Raw genomic sequence first — 23,639 nt, 5'->3', positions numbered from 1 at the left:
ACTGCTTTTTTGCTGCCAAGACTGGAATATGCGTGCATTATATGTGATGCTCATACTAAGGGCCACGTTGATTGTCTTGAACGTATTCAGATAAATGCCGTAAGGTTTATTTTTCATAAAGTTTGGTCATCAGAGTCACCTCCGGATTTAATACAAGCAAAGGGCATTCCCCTATTACAGGCACGAAGGCAAAAATTTAGATTATAATTTTTTCCCAGCTCTTGGAAAACAAACTAGTGCTAGATACATCAACATATTTGTCAGCCTTAACTAGCAGGCCCACGCGACACCACAATGAAAACGCCCTAACCCCATATTTTGCTCGCACAGACCTATTTAGGTTTTCTTATTTCCCGAGAACCATTAGTGAATTAATGTGTTCTCGCTTTGATAATCAACGCCAGACAGTCCAATATGCCTTGAATAGACTGGACGATAGGCCATTTACAGAAGCAAAGGACTTGGGAGCCTGGCGTCAAAGCTTATCACCCCATTCCAATTGGCGGCAAGGAGTCACGGAGTCACCATCTATCGGAAGCGCCTCTCTGGCGTAGTATGAGGGATCACGCGGCGCGCTCCTCATAGGTTTTGCTGTCAGCGCTCACTGAAAACACCACGCGCGAGCTCTCCCGGACATTCCTGTAAGTACTTTCGAGACGAGAGAAGTTTTTTAGTGTCTAAATAATAATCTTGGACAAACTGAAAGCACAGAATCGTTTACAGACGTTATCTCTTTACCGAATACGTACAGTGAACGCCACTGGGCGCGGACGCCGCAGCGGAGTCTCCCGAACCGGCTTCTTGCGTGAAAGGTAGGTAAACGCTGAGAGCAAACTATCTGAAATATGTTCTTAAAGTGTTTGTATAACTAAATGGAGAGTAATAGAATTAAGCCTCAATGCAGCGATTGCACAGATTCGCAGCGACCGGCTGCGCGTCTGCACGCTTGTCCACGCACTGTTTCGTTTTCGCCGCGTGCGCGTTTTCGCACCGTACCATGAGCTTTAGGCCGCAGAATATGAGCATTTGACAGTATACAATCAACCATTGTTGCGTGGGCGCTATCAGAGCTGTTAAAAAATAAATTCATTCCAGAGACTTCGACGCCTACGGTGACTGTGATGTGCCGTCGCGACGATTCAATCTCTTTCTTATCCTACATTCTTGGACGTTTCAATATTATTTCTCGAGTTGCGTCACACTGTATGCTTATCGGTGTTCTCAGCGTGCGATTTCCCGTTGCTTCTTTTTGTAATCCAGTGCATTAATTCATAACACAAACATGACCATATGCCATGCTTAATTCTTTAATGTACGTCTTAGCGCTCCCTTTCCACTCCAGTGAACTTGCCAGTATCTATAGCATCGACAAGTTCATACACCAAGCCGTCATGGCATTAGTCGGGCAGCGGACGCGGGAGAGCGTCTCAGTGCACGTTTTTCGAACATCGCAGACCCGGCATGGTAGCAGAAATCTTCCTCGCGTCTGTGCTTGCTGCATACCCGAGTTGTAGCCGATGGCTGTTTGCCGGTTTTGTTTCGCGAGCCAAGCTTCACGCAGCTTCTTGTCCTGCGGCTACGTGTGAATAAAGCTGGCACCAGGCTCCATTGCGTACGTCCGGCACTGCGGCACCGAGCAATAGCCTACCATGTTGCGCGCCTTCAAAGGCAGCCACTACCTATTGTAGTGCTTTCAAGCGCCGTAAAGTAGACACTCGCAGCGGAAAAATCTCGCCACTAAATGAGGACCGCAGCGTACGAGGGAATTTAAACTCTCATTTTCAGCTCGCTTCGGCGCTCCCGAAGCAGCCGGCGCGGCCGCTATGTCCACGTGATCTCTAATAGCACGTCACGCCGACGGTGGCGCCAACTTTTCCATTGGTGGAGCTCGAGGCCAATACCTGAAAGCGGCCAAGTTGATTGCCCGACTGTAGTCTTGCTGCACCTAGCTTTGTGCAAGTGAAAGTGCGATCGAGACTCATGTCTTCTTGGTCTCCATTTTTCACTCTCCCTCCCCCTCCCCACGAGTAGGGTAGCAAACTGAACTAAGCCTAGTTAACCACCCTGCCTTTCTTTCATCCCTTCTCTCTCACCCTCTCTCTCTCTATGAGTGACTATAACAACACATCGCGTACGACTGTTTTCTGTGTGACGGCAACATCAGTCAGTCTCTAAAGCAGCATCCAAGCACAATCCATTTTGATTTCAATGCATCAGCTTGCCGTCGTACTGGACCTTCTACGGCTAATGCCACTTCTTTACTTACATGTCAGACTTTTTTTTTCTTCGCTCTCCTACACGTCTCCCTGCTATCCCTTCCTTTTTATTGTCCGTATTCCACCTGTTTGTCGATAGCATCCGTGGTCGCGTCTTTTCCAGTCGCATTTCCAAGCGAACAGTGCGCAGCGATAACATCACGTTTTACGGGGCGACACGCGGGCAAGCAAGCTCGGCGTGCCTGACTCATATTTTGCTGCTTATGAGGCTTTCGACGTGATCAGTTCGTGGCTTGACTCTGCAAGACAGCGGGCAAGGTTTATTACTTGCACCCGGAGAAGACATAAAAGTAAGAGCGTGTCCCAGAAAGTGAACGAGAAGAAAGGAGGCAAGCGAAGGCGAAGAACATGACGGAACGTTGGGCGCGTTTTATCTATTTGATACCAATTGTACGCAGCAAATGTATTGCAAGAAAGGCAAGTCGGGGCTATGGTCTATAATACTCCATGTTTGGTACCAATCACCATGCTGAAAAAGGGTGCACTCTGCATAACAGAAGGCCGCATCAAGGCTTGTTGTATCCGCAACTCGCTGTAGCATTGTAAAATGGTAATAACATCGGCTACGTTGTGTGGATACTTGACCAAAAGCACACTCTAGGATATGAAGAAATCATTTTAAGATAAATGCGGCACCTCTACTCAGCCAACGTCTGTACTCTTTGAGACGATGGTGTGGTGGAAATAAACACAACATTTACAAAGACCGTACGCAGAGAAGACTCACAGAAGCGCTGCCCCACATCTAAACTTGTTTTAAAACCGTAGCGACACATAAATGCAAAAGTTATCACTTTGAAAGAGTAGAACATTCAAGCAAACCACAGCAAATAATTTTTGCTCATGCCACGCAGTTCCACGTACACGTACAGTCAACGCGTCTGTCATTCTTCAAGATACTGTATTTCTTTTCCTGTTAATCTCGTAAGCTTCTATGATCTAGCGAGTTACGCTATATTTATGGCTCTCGACGTATCATAACAGAAGCAAAGTAATCTTCTTTGATGTCGCTTCTAGATACTCAGATTGTGTACTTTTTTTCATTCTACATAATGACATTAGTCCTAATTAATTATTCAACTTCTCAAATATTATAATTAGATGAAAAATGTCAATGAGAAAATTGTAGAGCAATATGAAAAACTCCCAAAACAGCTTTTTGTCGCTCAGTACGTGCTACACAAAAGTTTTTACTAACGTGAAAGAAGCCCGCGAATACACGCAAAGTGCTGCGAGCGGCCAGTCGCGCGGCCATTTTACGTGCATTCGCTGTTTTCCTTCACGCTGGGAAAAACACCTTTATGTAGCACGTATTCAGCAACAGAAAGCTCTATCGGGGGTTGTTCGTGTCGCTCTACAATTTTCTCATTGACACTTATAGTGTAATTATAATATTTGAGAACACGATTAATAACTTAAGACTAATTATGTAACTATGCAGAATGAGCAATACTGAGTATCTCTAAGTGACAGCAAACACCATTACCTTTGTTCTGTACAACTACGCTGCTTTTGCATATTGTTTACGTGGGACACCATGTGTACAATACCTGCATTACATTCCATTGCAGGTGCAAAGGCACCTGCAATGTCAATCAGCCCTCACTCTTGAATCGAACATGTCGACAGATGATGGATAACTTGCGTATTGTATAAAAAACAGCCCCGACGTCATATAAGGCGCCAACGCTCTTTAATATCGCGAGATATAGGACGCAGATAAGGTATGACCGCCAAGCGCTGCCGCTTCCGGAGTTCTGTCCTCATCCTTTAGCCCATTTTTTTATCTTTTTAAGGCTTTTCCAGACACTCTCAGCATAGCATGATCTGCGTATCACACAGACCTCTCAACTTCCGAGCGCATCGCATCTCATGTAAACGAGGTAATTCGCCAGAAAACGGCATATCGCCTCTCATGCTCAAAATAGGGGTAGTTAAAGATGAAGAATGCGCATTTCAATGGCGCATGTAAACAGAAGTCTATCCTATCGAGAACTATGGGAAATAATTCGCTGCAGGATGACAACCGGCCGACAAACCGGAGGCGACCGCTGCTGCACTGCAGGACATCAAAACCAAAATGGTGGCTTACGAAGAGCACCGCACACGATTGTGTGTGTGCGTGTGTGCGTGCGTGCGTGTGTGTTTGTGTGTGTGTGTTTGTGCGTGCGTGTGTGTGTGTGTTTGTTTGTGCTTGTGTGCGGGTGCGTGTGCTTGTGTGTGTGTGCGTGTGCTTGTTTGTGTGCGTGCGTGCGCACGTGTGTGTGTGTTTAAGGTACCCCAGCGGACAGCAAAGCTGCTACAATTGACCTCAACGGACGTGAAGAAGTGGCGACAGACAGGGTGAAACCAGCCTACCTCGCCGTCATTATCCGCTTTCAACAACTTTACAAACGCTCGCCTGGCATCAAAGGCTGTTTCTCGGGCAACGCTTCACCGGTGCTCTTCTCCTAAATTGAGGGGGGGGGGGGGTGGAGAGGAGACCTCCAGTAGCCATCGTCATCTTCCTCGGCCGCCTTTTATACATGGCGCGCTACGGCGCGTGTGTCTCGTGCTTCGTGCTGCGAGATTAGAAGAAAAAGGGGAAAAGGAACAAAATAGAGTTGCTTCTGCTGCTGCTATCGGTCCGAAAGGTTCTCGCCGACTCACTCATTCATGTAGTGGGCGTAACCTCGATGTCTATAAAAGCTATTGAAAGAAAGAGCATGCTCAAACTTAAAAGTCATGTAAAAGAAGATAATCCAACACCTAGAATTTTTATGGAAGATATAGGTGGGGGGGGGGGGCAGGGCAAATTGGAGTTGCTAGACATTGAAAGATTTCGGGAAGGGGGAGGGGCGATTGTAAGAGCGAGAGGTGAGACACAAGTAAGCATATCAGTAATTTTCTTTGTTGTTTTGCAAAGGAGCGTGAATGCGGGAACACGTACGCATACCCGCACGTGACACTGTAACCCACGTAAGAACAAAAACGGACAAAACAGGACGAGCTCAGTCTAGTTTATGATAACGGCCAGCGGGGCTCCTTTAAATCCATTCCCACTGGTTGTTTTCACTACGTTAACTATAAAAAAGCAGTACCTTAGTAAAAATAATAAAGATGGCGAAAACCGGCAGGGCAGAATAGCTCGAAGACTGGTGATTGTCGTGCTAACGCTTTACTTATGAAACAGCTAAACAAATTCAAACATTACTGACTCAAACTCAAGTACAAAGAACTGTACTTACCGGAAAGAAGTGTTATTTTAACGTGCGATGTACAGAGAGAGTATAACGAAAGCATTGAGCGCAGAACCCAGTCCCTGTCGTTGTTAGCCGTCAGCAAAAATACTTAGTACAGCCGCTTTCACGTAGCACTGAAGGAAGGCACACAGCATACAACACGAGCAAAGCTAAACGATGCCAGTTAATTCCCAATAAAAATGGAGAACCGCTGAGAACACACAACCAGAATACCATGCTTAACTGAACCCACGGTAGAGATGTTATGTACGCCAGCGACAGATTTTTTTTTTCAGCTTTTCTGCCTGCCGTGTTGCCAGCCCGAAATCAGATGTCAGACATGTTTAGAAAAGCTCATATGCTGACTACCGCCAAAGCAAATCTCAGCGTGCTGACGCGCTGTGGCACCGCGGCGTTTAGCTCCTGCTTTCAGCCCCTGCAACGCATGAGCACAGAAGCATGGTTGCGAGGTGTTGTGCGTGCGCCCTCGGCTGGAAACAATAACATTGCATTGATTGTTGGTACAATCAAGTTCCCGTGTCGCCAGCTTATATGTTGCTTTTGATGAGGTCGTTTTGCTGTGCCGTCTTCTCTTCCTTAACACCGACGGTCACCGTACATTGAACGTGCCATCTGGCGTTTCATGCATGTCTATACGAAACGTGTAAAAAAGTTACTGAGTTAGACATTCTGAATGCGCTGACGAAAATAGACTCCGGGACTGGTTGCTCACAAATGTAGCACAGTGGACCTAATAGTGTATAAAAAATAGCGTTGTTCTAAGGAAGTTGAGACAAATGGGGTTCTTACGTATACTATAAAAAGGAATACTCATGCCTGCATTCTTTCGACGAACTTTAGCACCTTCTGACCCTAGCCCCCGTTTTATAAGGTTGTGCACAGCGGGGTGAAGAGTAGCTTATGAAATATGTTGCTATACAGCTTTCGTCTCTAACCACAATCCACAATCGTAATCGTACAATCAAGAAACCTACACTTGACACCACTTTCCTAAAATAACCTGGAACCGCCCCAGGCATACTCTTTGTGCGATCAATAAATTCTAACAGTCACCGAAACCTTACTTGTCCCGCTGTTTGTAAGAAAGGGTCACTTTTTTCACGAAAGACAAAAAACATATGTACCAACTGTTTAAGAAATAAATGATTCAATTCCGGTCCCCCGTGCATTACTCACCGTAACAAGTTCCTGCGATTGGGTCTCTTTCACCTCGACCTGCCGAAATATACTGAGAAAATCTTATGCAATCTCTGCAGGCATAAACTATTGCAGTGAATAATTTGCATGGAATACCACAACGTGACAGTGAAAAAAAATTGCCCACTGTGGCCCTTGAAACTATCGACAGGTGACTACACTACCATGCTTGAGCTTTCTTGCGAATACTTTATTTGTTCTTGCCAGAAGCAGTCTCTTTTTTTTGTACTATTCAAGCGGCACAACTAAGTATTCAGAAGGCTTTCTGCTCTATTTAACGTTGGCGAAGATGGCAGGCGCCGAGCAGGTACTCTCTCCATGCCAAATACCAAGACAATTGCCCCACATTACGGGCATACGGCTGAGAGTCCCAGATTTCTTATTCACGTGGATACATGCTAAAACATTTTCTTGGTCTATGCCTCAAACAGCGACATCATCCGTGTACGCTAGGAGTTTCGTCTGCGACAACTGCAACAAAAACCCGCGAATACACTTCTTTTCACTATTTTACTGGCATAGCATTTCTGCATAAATACTAAATAGAAGCGGACTGGTAGGGCAGTCCGGATGCACGAAACGCCCGATATTTACGGGGGTCCCCGACGACTTATTGACTGGATGACTCACCAGGATGACTTATCTTGGTGGTGCAGTTCTGGAACGCTAAATGATTACGGACCGAATATTGATCTGCTCTAATACGGCTAACAAATTTACATTTGCAACCAAATCTAAAGCTTTGTGCAAACGAGTTGGAGTATCGCAACACGTGACTTCAGAGAACCACAGCATCCGAGTATTCATCTCATTATATAGATGTTCGTTGCTATTGTACGGCCTTAAATCAGCAGGTTTGCTGCGGACTTACTTTATCTTTTATTACCGATGGTAGCTTGTTTGCGATGACCTTCACAAAAATCTTATAGTCGCCATTCTCTAGTGCTACCGGTCCGTACTAAGTCACATACTTAAGTTCTTCCACCTGGTTGGTATTAGGAATAAGTACGGTATGCGTTTGCCCGCAGGGCCGTGGTAGCGCGTTGACTGTATAAGCTTCAATAAAGAGAACAGCGACTAAGAATGATAATTCTGCTTTGAAACATTTGTACAAAACCGCACACAGGCCGTCAAGACCGCGTCATTTCCCCCTCCCCCCAGCTTCAAGTTATCACTTGGACGTTCCACTTCTCCTATGGTAATTTGTACCTCGAGTCTGATCTTTGTCTCACTGCGGAGCTGTGTCGAACGGCCTAGAAACATACTTTTAAATGCCAGAACGGCAACACTTGTGGAAGCGAAAAGCTGCGGGTAATGCTAAAAGAAAGCGTGGTCAATCCCTCCACTATCAGTTGTTTCCCTACCGTTCCTTTCGATGGCATCTATATGTTGGCGCCGGGGGTACCATTTTTCAAGGCCGAGCGCCCTTTTCGTGGTCGTCGCTCCTGCAATGAGTGCGTCAGAACTCTAGCGCGCACAATGGCACCTCGCCAATGTTCTTCGTCATGAAGGTGGACCGGGACGAGCAGCATGGTGCTGAAGTTTATGACATGAAAGAGAGAAAGAGGCTCTTTATTAGAAAAACAGATATTTTTGCCCGCGCGTTTCACAACGCTGGTATGCTACTCTGCATAAGAATGAGGAATTGGATTAAAAGATTCCAGAGGAGAGTGAGACAAATTAAAGAAAGAATAAAAATACATATGAAATGCGCAAGTGAACCTGGCAGGTAAGATTTACAAGTGAGATGGCGGGTAAATCTAGGCTTTTCTCTATGAAATGTATAATATTTTAACTTTCCGTTTAGAGGAATTTCTGACAGGCCTTTGAACAGTAAATCCCAAACCCACCGTTCTTCTGAAGGGCCAGCCATCGAACCTAAGATACTGGGTCGCGTTAGCGGATCGTGGCAAATCATTGTCATTTGTCGCTCAAAAAATTATCTTTCATTGCGGTACGCGGTACATTGAAGTAGCATGCGCTCCAGTGTATCTGAGCTGCCACAGTTATCACAGCAGGGATTAGAGGTGCACCCTATGTCATAAATATAATTGTTCTTGTGTGTAACTATCGGTCAAAGACGATGGTACAATGTCTCTAAGTGTTGAGGTCGTGAACTTTTCGATTTAACTTCTGGATCAATATTACGCAGAACGCCATTTTGGTGAAGCGGCAGATTCCATAGGCGGTCTTTTTCTTGATAGGCGTATTTTTTTGCCATGTTCGAAGCGTCGCCTTTCGTGAACAAATTCATCTCAAATTTCGGTATTAGTCAATGTCGGGGAGCATCATCCGCTTTTCCGTTTTCCGAAATGCCGGCATGGCCTGGTATCCACTGGAACGTGATGCAATGCCCAGCATTGTTAGCCTTGTTGCTGATGTCAAATGCTGCAGGTTGGTAATTACATCGCTCGTGCCTGTACCGCATGCTTTGCAGGGCGGCGTTCGTATCCGTGAATATCATCAAGGTCTTTGGCTGCTGCTGTCGAAGTACTTGCATATGGGCCTCCTTAATGCCATATAGCTCAGCTGAAAGAGACGATGTCGCTCGCTCAAGACAAAAGGAGGATCGTTGCCCTATAGAGGACATAAAAAGTCCGAACGATGACCAGCGCTGAGTTGTACAGCCAGCTGCAAAAATGTGCGTTGCGGCTGCGTATTCTTTGTGCATAGATTTGAAAGCTGTCTTATAGGTCGCTGCTTGAGGCATTTTCTTTTTCGCGCTGATTCCAGAGATGATTTTCATTGATGACGGTGTCCAGGGTGACATGTTTTGTGGCCTAATTTGTGATGTTTCAGCAGGAATAAAAATTCATATGCTTCTGACGACCTTCCAAAGCTAGGTGTAGCACGGGTTCTAGAAATACCCTTTAAGAAGAGGGTCTTCATATGAATGATGTATGTGAGCTGAATCGGTAGTATCTCCTGCAAACATAGCATTTGAAGAGGCTTCATCTAGCTTCGGCTACAATTTCTGAATGGGTCGACCGCTTTGGAAGGAGAAGACATACTTTAAGACTGTTCTTTCATGCGGCCTAAAGTTTTGTCTTGCACATGGGAGATATTTTATGCAGAATCGGTAGGTAATACATTAGTGTTTCGTACACGTAAGCTGACCTGGAGAGGCAAAGCAGAAGGGTGGGTCTGAAAATTAATCTGCAGAAAACTAAAGTAATGTTTAACAGTCTCGGAAGAGAACAGCAGTTTACGATAGGTAGCGAGGCAATGGAAGTGGTAAGGGAATACATCTACTTAGGGAGGGTGAGGACCACGGATCCGGATCATGAGACTGAAATAACCAGAAGAATAATGCCTGTTTCACATGCTGCGACTGGAACGACGAAAATCGGTGCTGTCGCACGCGTCGCAGAGCGATTTTTAGAGGGCCCATTTCACATGATTGCGATTTTAACAATGCGACTGGTGCGATTCCCAGGGTTGCTTACTGCCAGGTTTCATGGCACACGTTGCACAATTATTTTATTGTAATGAATAAAACGTTTAACTTATAATATTGTTGACTTTTCTTTATTAGGAGCAAATAATATGCTTGTTTTGTAATTTAAAAACGTGTTGAAGTTAACATTTGTTTCGGAGTGCGCGACGGCGGTTTCTGTAGTTCAGTGCGACATCGCGCACGTAAACAATGGTAAACAGCTGTTCGCAGGTGGTTCAGCGATTCTTTATTCTATGGTTCAGCGCTGTGTGTTATTTTATCTACCTTCTATGACCGTTTCGTTCTGCCTGCGCTACAACAATATACAAGATGACCTATCGACAAGTTCATATAGCTACCCTCACCGTATATGCAGTATTCGGAATTCGGCTGCCACGAAGTTGTCGTGTCAGCCCAACAAGATCCTTGCGCTACCCGTGCTCGGCGTCAGCTTCTGGAGAAATGATGCGTGTATATTGCCCGTCATTGCGCATATGTGGTGCCTGCTCCTAGCCATATTCTTACGCCAAACGCAACAAGAAGCACCAACCCGAACGCCCGCGTGTGCCCCTGAACGAAGCCTCAAACGATCTGTGTGATTACGACGTGGAATGAAAATTGTGTTGTGAAATTCAACCTTAGCGCTAGCCTGGTTCGTCCATCGCCGCGCTCGCGCTGCGAATGTATATATGGGAGCCCTCTCTAAATATTTCTAAAGGCGCAAAAGCCGACGCATCAAATGTTTCGAGCAGTTACCGTCACTTTTGTAAAAACCTGTACGTTGTAACATAGCATTCTAAAAGACACGCTTCTCGTCCACTTTGTTGTCCCGTGTCTCGCGCTGGTAGTATACTAGGAACTTCTAACAAGAAGACCATATCAATACGCGCTATTCATAACGCAGGATCGTAGGCCCACGGCAGGCGGACTTGCCGTAGAATTTTTCAGCTTTCTGCTCAGCCTCGCACGCCTCTCAAGGTTAGCCTGTTTTGTGGAAATAAATATTATTATTATATTATTAATGTTATTAGATATTATAGCTTCTTCACTGTAATTTATAGCAATCATCCGGATTTCTTAAGCTAGTCATGCATTTAACCTGTATTAGATCAACATTGTTACGACGTGTTTACGGGAGTCATTTAAAACTAGATTGCTCAGCCAGAGAAAGAACAAATGCAAGCCTCAGTGTTTATTCCAATTTGGTATTCCTAAACAGATTGTATTGGCAGAATTTTATGCCTGCTTGCATTTCCTGCAATTCAATGTTCAGAGCTGGAGAAACTTATTCCTTTTCTTGCTGTCGAAAGGCTGCTTCAATGTCGATAGCAAGCTATAATTATTCATTTCGAAAGTGTTAAGCAATGACTATATGTCTAAGCTTATCAATGCATTTTTGTTCTACGAACACAATTAAGTTTTCTCTCTCCCTCTCATTGACAGCCATGGAGTGAAACTGTTCACTTTCATAAGTATCCGGATGCAAACATTCTGGAGTTTGTCCTGAGCATTTATCTGCATCCTATAGTGTGCATGTATGTATCAAGTTTTTGTGTTACAATCGCAGTGATCTACACATATTGTTATATTGCAACAAACAAATTTATTTCACTTTGTTTTCAAATCTACAATGTGGCCATGCAGTAACGACTGCATTAATAAGCAAAGAAGAAAACTGCAGATTCAGTGTACGTGTTGGAATCTATGCGAAGTGAAGTTTTTGTCAAGTGGTCAATTAAATACTGTTAAAGTAACTGCGATATATACAATTTGTCTTATTTTCAACAATCCAACATGTCATCTTTTGCAAGGTTTGCTTATGCACCGCATAGGTCACAACCTTAATGTAATGTAATTTTTATGCATTACACTGTTCACAAACCATACCGAAACACAAATGGCAGTTAATGTAGATGCACGCTGCGAGACATCAATGCAGTGACGTTTGTTGAGCAAGAAATGATGCGAGGTATATGCAGATAAATGAATGACATGTGCTTATATACATATTTATTTATATACCTCGCAGGCTGCAAGGTTGGAGTATTATGCGAGGGGGAATAGAAAAGTAGCTACAGAAGGAAGAAGGGCACAACATAAAAAAAAACATCAAAAAAAGCAGTGCCAATACATTGCACCAACTAGTCCGTGTTTTACTGGCACAACATTATACAATACTTAACAAACAATAACAGAAAAAGTTACTGCCCGTGCACCCTGTACAGACAGTAAACCAGCAAAGCTGAAATGTGCAGCCCCGGTGTTTATCACTGGGTTAATTTCAATGGTTTATTCAAGTCTTTCTATATTATTGGTTATGTCTGTGTTTCTTAATGAGGTTATGCACATGTTTGGCTTGGGTTTATCACATTGTTTATTTGGAATGCCACACATTGCACTTTGCAAGATCACTATCATGGAAAGTGCAATGAGTGGTTCATTGTGGTATTCCAGCGGGTCCATCAAAGTCTTTCTGAATTATGTTACACACTTGTGTTTTTTAATGCATTAATCATAATGTTTATGACTCAGTTATGCACTGCAGTTACGAAGTGACACACCGGGGCTGCACATTTCATTTAATTAAATACAGGGACACATTTTCGAACCTATTGGGAAGTCGGAGAGAGACTGCTGCACGCGTGCTCTGCTGCTATAGAGAAACGACGTCACTATCGGTCTAGCCAATGGCCCACCACACCTTTGCTGTGAGATAATAATGACATCATGATCTTGTCTTAACCCCGTCCCCCTCTGTGTCCCTTCCCTGCAATAATACGCAGATAAATGTATGTTTGAAATGCATAAGCATTTCTGTCTACCCAAAAAGAAATGTCGCCGTCCATCATGCAAGACGAATGCAATGGCTCACACCCCCTTAAACAGTGGCTCATACCCCTACACTAGGGTTTTTGGGATCGGACCATGAGTGTTTCGCCTAGGCATATACAGCTTCACTGTAAAAAGAATGAACACCTTTCTGCTAGAAACCAAGGCAATCATGAGGTGTATTAATATATGAAAGTTTATTGAACATGCCGAGTAAATGCTGTTCGACAAGCAATAAACCGAATTTACACAAAAAGCAGAAGCAAGATCTGATGTGTGTCCATACAGATTCCAACAGGAAACGCATCCATCTCTGAAAGTGTAACAGTGGCCATGCTGACACAAGATTCTCCCAGTGTGTTTGCATCTACAACATCCATAATTTCTCTAGGCAGCCGATCTCCACAGAATGCTAGCTTCTTCCTCTACAATGCACTCTCCACATCTGAGCGTGCATTGTAGAGGAAGAAGCTAGCATTCTGTGCAGATCAGCTGCCTAGAGAAATTACGCAAGCTGTAGATCTAAAAATGCTGGGTTAATCCTGTCAGCACGGCCTCCGTTAGAAATGGATGCATTTCCTCTCGGGAAACACACATGAATTTTTGATTCTCCTTTTTGTGCATGTTCAGTCTATTGCTTGTCAGCGAGCATTTACTCGGTGTGTACATTAAACTTTTGGTTGTTAGATCATCTCGGTTTTCTTGTTTGTCCTATGTGTTCTCTGGTGCCATCTGCAGCCAGGCTATTCGTTTTTTTTTTTTTAGACTGCAACAAGTCACTTTAATGGCCCTCATGATACCTTATAAAATCTTTTATTTGGCCAATGTAGCAAGAATGTACAGTGTGAAGCAGTAAGAACAGGGTATGCTAACTTCTGATTAAAAGGTTTATTGTGAAAATGCAGTGATCTATAAAGGTTACCACAAAGTAGTACAGCAATAAAACCTGATAAAGACTAGTGCTTGATGAAACCAAACATAAAAGCAGGAAAGGGAGAAAATACATATAGATATACAAGTCCAGGGAAAAAAAAAACATTGTGATCATCAAGTGTGCATGTGGCTACCTTCCAGGAAACTCATTTTTTTCCCAGTGGCATGGAACTGGAAGTATGTGCTTGCATAAACAAGCTGTCAGTCCGTCTATTGGAATAACAACAAAGTTTCTTGAAAGGTGCTGGCATGCAGGATTGGCAATTGTAATGATTTTTTTTTCTTGCACTTGGAATTTTTCTATATTTTCTTTCTGTAGCATCTTTATTTATGTTTGCCTGTATCAAGCACCAATTTTTATCTATCCTTCAAAGATGTCTTTCTTTTTCTGGGGAAAACTCGGGGAAGGCAGGAGATGGAAATTCAAGACGATGAGCAACATGAGAACAAGGTGAAAGTAGGAGCCAACGTTTTCACACGTGGACCTTGAAGAAGACAAGTCCACTTGTCGAAACGTTGGCTCCTGCTTTCACCTTGTTCTCGTTTTGCTCATCGTCCTTTTTTTTGTGCTAATTTATATAACTCGCCACATTTTTACAAATGAACCTCAGTTGAAAGTTCGTCCTCATCCATATCTAGTGTCATCCTGTTGATACTGCTTCATGCTATCCACTCTTGCAACATTTGTGTGTGTGTGTGCACACGCGTGGATTTGGATGTGAGATCGGGCCCTTGGGCAGAGGTATCATTCTTCTCCTGTGCAGCCTTATGAATTCATTAACTATACTGCAACAGAAATTCGATGGACAGGAACGAAGTGAACACACCGAGTACTTCTTTCTTGTCTGTTGTCTATCTGTAGCACTTTAGTTAATAATGAATATACACAAACTCATCTAGTTCTCAGTTATTATGTCAGGCTTATAAGCCCGCTTGTTTCCTGAAATATCTGCATGGCTATGTATTCTGTAATTTAATTTCTGGCTATGTGCTTGCAAGTCGCGTGTCAATCTCCTGATTTTCCTGACAATCTTGTGTGATGTGCAGGCCCAGACAGTTTCTGGTGAATCCATGCAGGGTGTAATCTGCACTACAAGTGCTGCTTTGATTGCCTTCAGTTCAGCTTTTCTAGGTGTAGGATGACCTGGAATGGTACTCACTTATATGGCGTTTAGTTTTATGTAGTGTCATACTACTGTTACACTGGTATTGCCAGATGAGTGTACTATATGTGCCTTATGTTTGCTTGCATTTTCATGATTAGCAACCTCCTCTGTGTGTTTGGCAGTTGCATATAGTCTCCTGCCCTAATTGTTTGCCCCCATATTCCACGGTATGGGCCTGTTGTGTTTCAAGTTCAGGTACTCCCGAGGTTGTGTTTCTGAAGGGAGGGGTAGTCATCTTTGCATCTCGTATGCTAGCTGGCATAGTATCTTGGGACGAGGTTCTGAGCTCTTGAGACAAAGAATTTGTGCTGCAGGCTGCAACTCTACTCCGTCTAGGAGCTTGTTCGTCAGCTCTTTTTCATAGAGGTCATCAAGCATGGTACAGTTGGAAAGACCTGTTATTACTACCCGATGCCTGTATTCGATGAGTTGTCTTTTTTGTGTGCTGCTGGTAATTCATACCGTGCCAGACCTTGGACACAAGCACAGCATCTGCGATTTTCTATAGTATGCACTAGTCCACCCCCATTATTTCGAGATTATTCTGTTCACCAGGTGTGGAAGTTGCGTCCAGGCATTGCATAATTGTTTCACCCACGTGCTGGCTCTGCCGTCACGGGCTTACACTAGCTGAGGATTTGTGGATGTTGACTTGCGGGCATATTTGTCCAGCTATGTGGATCACAATGTGCAATCTTGGGTAGTTCTTGATTCTAGTCTTTCTTTTTTTTTCCGACGTCCATATGAGCTGACTTATCAGAAAGCGAGAGGCCAGACTGGCCAAGAAAGTCTGCAGTGTTGTCGAGGGCTTGTTGCATCATTCTTGATTTCTGTATAAGATAGCTTTCCCATGGACTGTAATACACCATAGGCTGTAGTGTTTCTTGTAGTATGCCCGTGTTGTTGGTGTGTGTGCGCCAAATGTACCTCCAACTCTCACCTGAAATTTTCTGTCTTTCAGAAAGTTGCTGTTTAAGTGCTCTACCAGAAATGTTTTTGCTTATCGTTCCTCTTATTAGAGCAGCATGAGGTACTGCTGTTAAAAGCCTTTTCACTCTCTTCACTCTTTCATAAGCAGTATTACACAATGTCCTGCAATAAAGTTTCTGCTGCTTATGTCCCACTCATATCTGCCAGAAGGGACAACTCTCGAAAAAGGTTTTCTTTGTGCTATGTGTGCGACGTAGTATGAGCATTCATGCCTTTTATACATCTGTAGAACCAGCTTCCTGACAGAGTACTTGCTACACCTGCTCATGCTTATTTGTGCAGTGCTGTTGAACAATACATATCGATGCAATGAATATTTACACACTCGAATTATCACGAAAGATGGTTGGTTTACAATTCTGCCCTTTGCTTTCTATTGGTGTTAGATTTTGCATAAGCATGCCCCCCTATGCAATAGTATTTTGAAGTGTAAGGGTTCAATAAAAGGTGATGACCTAAATCTAAGTGCAAGAGCTTTTTTTCTCACCTACAACTCCCATCGAAATGCGACTTCCATGGCTGGCAAATCAACCCCTCGCCTTGTGTTGGCAGCAGAATGCTATAGCCACAGTGGCAGGTGAACAAATTGAAGAACAATATTTCTGTCTATAATTTTTTTTCTTGCCTGTATGTAAGTAAAGTTTGGAATAAATTTGTCATGGCAAAAAAGCCCAGTTTATGGTCTTTTATTGAATAAGCCACATATTGTGTATAGTTGAAATGCAGAAATTTGTTCTGAAATCCTTGGGTGATATATGTTCTTGCAAGTAGCATGGTATTTCATTACTTATAAAAATAATAATCGCAGCGGATATCGTTATATGGATTTACACACTAATATATGTGATCACAAACTTATTAGAAACTTACTAGAAACATGGAAGGCATGTTTCTGCACACTTGATCCGCTGTGAATGTGCAAGAACTGCTTGTACTGGCTGACTTCACTGCACAGTTTTGATTTACTTTTCTTCAGCGTGTCGTTTTATACTGTTTTATCCCCACAAGAACAGGCCGTTTGCCTGCTTTTCGCATTGTTGCACGAGTTCTACATAATTGTGCTGGAGGGTACGTTGTCACTTTGCCTCTATAGCAAGCAATTTAATTAATCTGCTAGCTGTACAGTTGATTACCTTGCAGAGCAAGTGTTCATACAGATGCAGTAAGGATACAAAGTCCGCAACATAGCCTATGTTTATTGGTTTCTGTGCAAGAAAAAAAAAATCTCCAGAGAAGAGGTGCAACTTAGCGTGCATGTAATATTTTATTCAAGCCACGGATTTAATACTACCGTAGCAAATTCATTACGATAGCCTACACTTTTGCTCTGTCAAATTTAATAAGAGGCAAGATAAGCTTTCAAGATGAATCGGGAAATTCATGCTTGAAAACCGACAAGAAAATGCAACTGAACGGTACCGCGTTCAGCGCAACGTAGAAACTTCGGGTACTTTGCTGTCTTGTCATTTGCCCTTGCCGAGGTTGAAATAATTCAAGCTGCTCCGTAAGCGCGATTTTTGCATGCTACTCAACAAAAGAAAATTGTGACGACCTCGTCGTCTGCTGGGGATCGAACACCTCCTAGGACTGACAACTCGCAAAGGCGCACGAAGCAAAGGTGAAAATGCACTTCATTTGCTGTGTAGCGTGTCAACAAACGCATAGCAATAGGAGAATGCAATCTGTACAAGTTTTTTATTCTCCCTTAATTCGCGCACGTACCTAATTCGACAATCCACGTCTCCGCGATTGCACTGCTCGTGCGAGACGCCATCAAAACAAACCGGCGAAATAGCTCCGTTGACAGCTCTCCGCGCAATTTCGACGGAAAATCGCAGCGATCGGTGCGACGGTGCGACTGTGCGACCAACCGGTTGGTCGCAGCCGAAAATCGGGGGGTCGGCACTGCGACTGCGATTTTCATCGCAAACGACGGAAATCGCACTTCCGGTGCGACGAAAATCGCATCATGTGAAACAGGCTTAAGAATGGGCTGGGGTGCGTTTGGCAGGCATTCTCAAATCATGAACAGCAGGTTGCCACTATCCCTCAAAAGAAAAGTGTATAACAGCTGTGTGTTACCAGTACTCACATATGGGGCAGAAACCTGGAGGCTTCCGAAAAGGGTTCTGCTGAAATTGAGGACGACCCAACGAGCTTTGGAAAGAAGAATGATCGGTGTAACGTTAAGGGATAAGAAAAGAGCAGATTGGGTGAGGCAACAAACGCGGGTAAATGACATCTTAGTTGAAATAAAGAAAAAGAAATGGACATGGGCCGGACATGTAATGAGGAGGGGAGATAACCGGTGGTCATTAAGGGTTACGGACTGGATTCCAAGGGAAGGGAAGCGTAGCAGGGGGCGGCAGAAAGTTAGGTGGGCGGATGACATTAAGACGTTTGCAGGGACAACATGGCCACAATTAGTACATGACCGGGGTAGTTGGAGAAGTATGGGAGAGGCCTTTGCCCTGCAGTGGGCGTAACTAGGCTGATGATGATGATGATGATGATGATGATGATGATGATGATGATGATGACACGTAGGCCTTGTGAAGGAGCACCGTTGTTCGAAAGTTGCTGTCCACTGCCATCCGGATAAAACTCGGTATCCTGCGATGCAAAGGAAATCTCACTCAGTTTTTTTATTTCACTTGCGACAACCATGTGAGTCACCTATCGATGGTCCCTTCAAGAAACCTTTGTTTCTTGACATATGGAAGGGTGCGATCACCAGCACTAACGGATATTTTCCCATGTGTCTCCGCTTGAAAGCCATAGCAACGCTTTTATTGGGGGACAATTTCGGACTACCTGAGTTTAGTTAGACCGATATATTTGCCAGCGCTCTGTGCAGACGTTGTTGGATGGTACTGCGGGAACGCGGCGCTCCAAATACAGATGCCGCCCGCATACAGCGTGATGGTGACGCCACAGAGCAGGTTTCTTTTCAGATGGATGAGGAGTAACTTAAATAATACCGTGCTTAAGACAGCTTCTTGTGGCACTCCTTTCTCGACAGCATAAAGCACTATGGGGCAATTCGGAGAATGCATGAAAAGCAGGAGTCTTTGAAAAAGTCTGTAACGGCCACGCGTAAAGCCGTCCTCCAAGACCAAGGGTTGCCAAAGCTTGAAGTATTGTTTTGTGATAGCGGGAGTTATATGCTGCCTTAGAGTCCAAAAATAATGCAGTAGCTGTGTTTCCACAGACCAATTTCTATTCAATTGGTGAGACCAATATAATAATGTTATCAGCTCTGGACCTATTTTGGCGAAAGCCATGCTTGATATTACATCCTTTTGTTTGGTGGTGAGTCACACCACCGGAGCGTCGACAGGAGTAATATCATTCATTACCAAAGAGCCAGGCCACCACGGTACAAAGTCATGCTTCAAATTGTTGTTTTCACTGGCTTTACTTAACGAAAAATAACAAAAAAAACATAGACGTTTCGCCACCTATGCGGGTGGCATCGTCAGTACACAATGGCAACAAATGAGAAATACATCCTATTTATCTATGAAACTGCCGTAAACATCCGGCAGGGGGCCACGGTTAGAGTTACATGAAGATTGATTACGACGGATCACCATTGTGTACTGACGATGCCACCCGCATAGGTGGCGAAACATCTATGTTTTTTTTGTTATTTTTCGTTAAGTAAAGCCAGTGAAAACAACACTTTGAAGCATGAGTTCCCCTGGCTTTTGGAACATTTTCTCAGGTACAAAGTCAATATTCTAGTTCCTCCGGTAGATTAGTACATTCGGAAGTCAATATTAGAGGAGACTATTGGCGCATTATGCGTGTCTACGTTAGAACACATCACTGGCCAGGGATGGCCCGAAAGCCTGGGAACCGCCCTGTCCTACTAATCTTCTTAATGAACTTCCTACGGCGATTTCTTCCCTTGTTCGACTCGGATTCCTAAATGGTGATGGTGCCCAGGCGACAGTCGTACGAGTCGACGTTCGAATTTAGTAGTGCAGTGAGCTGGACCGCGGCAGCGCCTCTCAGCCGGGGAAAGCGCATGAGGGTGTTTGGTAGCGGGGGCGAAGGACGAATTTCAAGAGGGACAAAATATCACAGAGAAAGAGCAAAAACCGAAAAATGACGGTGAAAAAGTTGGAAACTATTTGAATGGTAGAAGCCCAAGATATATTGCGTATAGCAGCTACAAGAGGAATAAATGAAAGGAGTTCTTGCATAGCTCGTTACATTTTGCGGAGCAAAAGACGTGCCTAAAGGCAGACTTGTTTGCCAAATTTTGTTGTTGCAAAGAAATGTGCGAACTTTAACAAGGAGTTTAGATGTGCCGCTTTGAAGTGGGTTGTGCGTGACAGTGTTATGGGAAAACAGAAATTAAATCAATTTCAAACAATTTCTCAATATGCTGACGCAAAGTGGTGCCGAATATATTCTGGAAGAAATATCTACAACCTAATTCATGTGTTAGAACTCGTTACTTGTGTCCATTCTTTTCTTCACTATTTCTTCACCCGAGTTCATTATTCTCCTATATATTATCGCAAGATTAGTCCAACTAAATAAATTTAGACTTTCAAGTCTCCATTGCTCTGAGGTAAATACTCTAAGCCTAGGCGGATGCTGCAAAATTTTGCAGCATTGATGAAAGCAATCTAGAAAAAGACACAGAACGCATGAAATTTTATCCTCTCAGTGCATTTTTTTAATGTCATTGTCACATGTTAAATGGCCCACCTCATGTTCATAGCTTTCTATATGTTTTTTCTACAAGTGGGTAAGATCCCGGCGAATTTGCTTAAGCAATCAATCATTTGTAATTCCAATCTGGTGACGAAACCTACATTACCTATGCTGTACATGCACTGTGCTCAACACCCTAGGTGATGAAACAAATGTGTACTGTATCCAAGTTTCCTTCTATTGGGAAACAAGGGTGCCTAAATTGTCGGCTCCAAAATTTAAGTCAATATCATCGTCATTATCATCATCCTTTATTAAGCATCATCATCAGCAGCTGCAACAGCAGTAGCCTATATTTTTGTCCCCTGCAGGACGAACGCCTCTCCCAGCGACTTCCAATTAAACCGGTCCTGCGCTATCTGATTCCAACTTGCGCCTGAAAATTTCTTAATTTCTTCAACTTAATTTTCTACCGTCGTCTATTGCACTTCCCTTTCCTTGGCACCGATTTCATGTTTCCATGTGCGCGTGATACCGTGCTTCTTAAATTAGTTAGCGATTGCTGATACGGTCGTTGAAACGGCCGATAAAACTACTATCCTTGCTTCGCACAGCTGTCTACTAATTTGGTATCACAATCAGTGCTTCGCCTTTCGGGAGAAACTGTGACTTTTCTTTCGTTCCGTCACTCTTTGCATAGTCCTTGAATTGTTCTCGAGCTTGCTTATTAACCTACAGCTTTCGGCCCCGCAGATTATCAATCACCGGTTAAGTACACTTATTTTACGATTTTCTTTTCGATGACAGTGGTATGACCAATATATTACAGCCGAATAAGGCAACAAGAATTGCGTGTTCTGTGTAGCAATGTCATTGCACTTGAGCGTTATCATTGCATGTCACCAATTTCTCTTTAATGAAAAAGGATTCTACAGGCCATGTATCATGGTATTCCTAAAAGCAATCTACGAGCCTATTGAAATTTGTGTTTGCGCCAAGTTTATCGGCTTACGTTCCATTACTGCACATGAAAATAATTATATGAAATTCAAAAGCGAGATCAAATGGCTAGCGTTTTGTACTAGACTGTTCACCTATGGCCTCGCTAGAAAGGGTGTCCTTTGTAACATGAGTCAAACTTTAAAAATATGCGAATGCCAGGTAGCTGGACCGAATCAAGGTAATTTTGTTTGCCGCTCCTGTGTGATACTCAGATTATATTTTTTGCATTCTGCCTAATTAGATAATTAGTCTTCATAAACAATCAACTTCTTATTATAATTGGATTAACAGTGTCAATGAGAACATCGTAAGGCAACATGGAAAACTGCTCATACAAGTTTCTGTTGCTTAATACGGTCTACTTAAAAGTGTTTTTCTGAGAGTGAAAAAAGCCTGCGAATACACGCCAAGTGCCTCGACCGGCCAACCGCGCGGCAATTTTGCATCAGGGTAGCTTTATATCGCCGCAAAACTATTTAGAAAGTGTAGAACCTTTCCTTATATCACACATTAAAGCACGAGCATGGCAAAAGGAATGCGCTGGCCACTGAAGGTGCATTTCTGCCGGAGGCGTCGCCGAGAGTTTCTGTATTCAGTACAGGGGCGATAAAATTGTAGCCGCCGGCCGTAGGGTCTAAGTGCGAGCGAAAACTTGCGAGGGTACGCCTGCGATCGCGGCTCAAACTCGCGCACGCAACGGAGGAAAGTGGGTAAGAAGCACGCCGCCTTCCGTCGCGCGCAAGGCTTCGGGGGAAGGGAAGGGAGGGGGCGTGCGTACGAGTCCGGGCGGCCGCGCGTGCCCGCCCGGGCAGCTGCACCCTCAAAGCCATCTGCGACGAATGCAGAGTTTGCGCGGCGCCGTGTTTTCGAGGCGTAGTTCCCGTTGATGCCACCAGGGCCGCTATTTTGTAGCGATGCCTTATGCCTTATTCTATGCTATTCTTATCATCCACCACACACGGCCGCCTGATCGCGTTGATAATGTGGGCAGGCTGTCGCTCTGACCAGTGGCCAAGCGCGAAACGCCTGAAAAAGCATAGAATCGGAAAAGGCATCGCTACAAAATACCGGCCCAGCAGAACGAAAGTCATCTGGATCGCTTCTGCTGCCGCGTTTCCTCATTGCAGCGTTTTTTTTTTACAGCGAGTTCCCGCGGTCATCGAGTGAGATGTGTTCACGTTTGCTTGTGAGCGCGTGACACCATGCTTGTTAAATGAGATGACATGCCTATGCTTACAAGTTTATACGGCCGATAAAACTGCTATCCTTACCTCGTATAGCGAACCCCTAATTTGCTATCGCAATCGATTATTCACCTTCAGGGCGAAACTGCGACTTCTTTTTTTAAGCAGCAGGTTTAGCGGGAAACCTTGTGCAGTGATATACGGCTCTTGCAAATCATCTTCAATTACATTTTCTATATCCTCTTTCCTAAAGAATAGGAAGGCAATGTGCCACTCTCTCGGTGGCAGTTTCTAGCCTTGCTCCTTCCTATTTTCCTTTCCATACATTTTATTTGTTTGTTTTCATACAAATAATCACATAATAATTTGTGCCTGTACGGCTAGTCATGACATTGATTCTCTCTTTCTGTCGCAGCTACAGAGCATAGGCAGAAAGAAGGGACAGGCCCGAAATCCACTTTATGCAAGACGACCCGGCGTCACTTGATCTCATGAGGATATCTTGACGTAGCTTCATATGTGATCAACGGCAAATGGGCCGAACCTAACCAGGCCGGGCTGGGTGCGGACGGGTGAATCTTTCGGGCCCGCGGTTTGGTACGTCCAATGCTTCAAATTACCGGGCAGGGCTCGGTTGGGCTAACGCATCACACTTTCGTGCTCGGACCCGGTCCAGGCCTGGAAAAGCGGCCCATGCAGTTCCCTAGGCTATG

This window comes from Dermacentor albipictus, chromosome 2 (assembly GCF_038994185.2).
Source record: "Dermacentor albipictus isolate Rhodes 1998 colony chromosome 2, USDA_Dalb.pri_finalv2, whole genome shotgun sequence".
NCBI classification, from domain to species: domain Eukaryota; kingdom Metazoa; phylum Arthropoda; class Arachnida; order Ixodida; family Ixodidae; genus Dermacentor; species Dermacentor albipictus.
The sequence above is the reverse complement of the archived record's forward strand: the minus strand, read 5'-3'. Positions refer to the sequence as shown.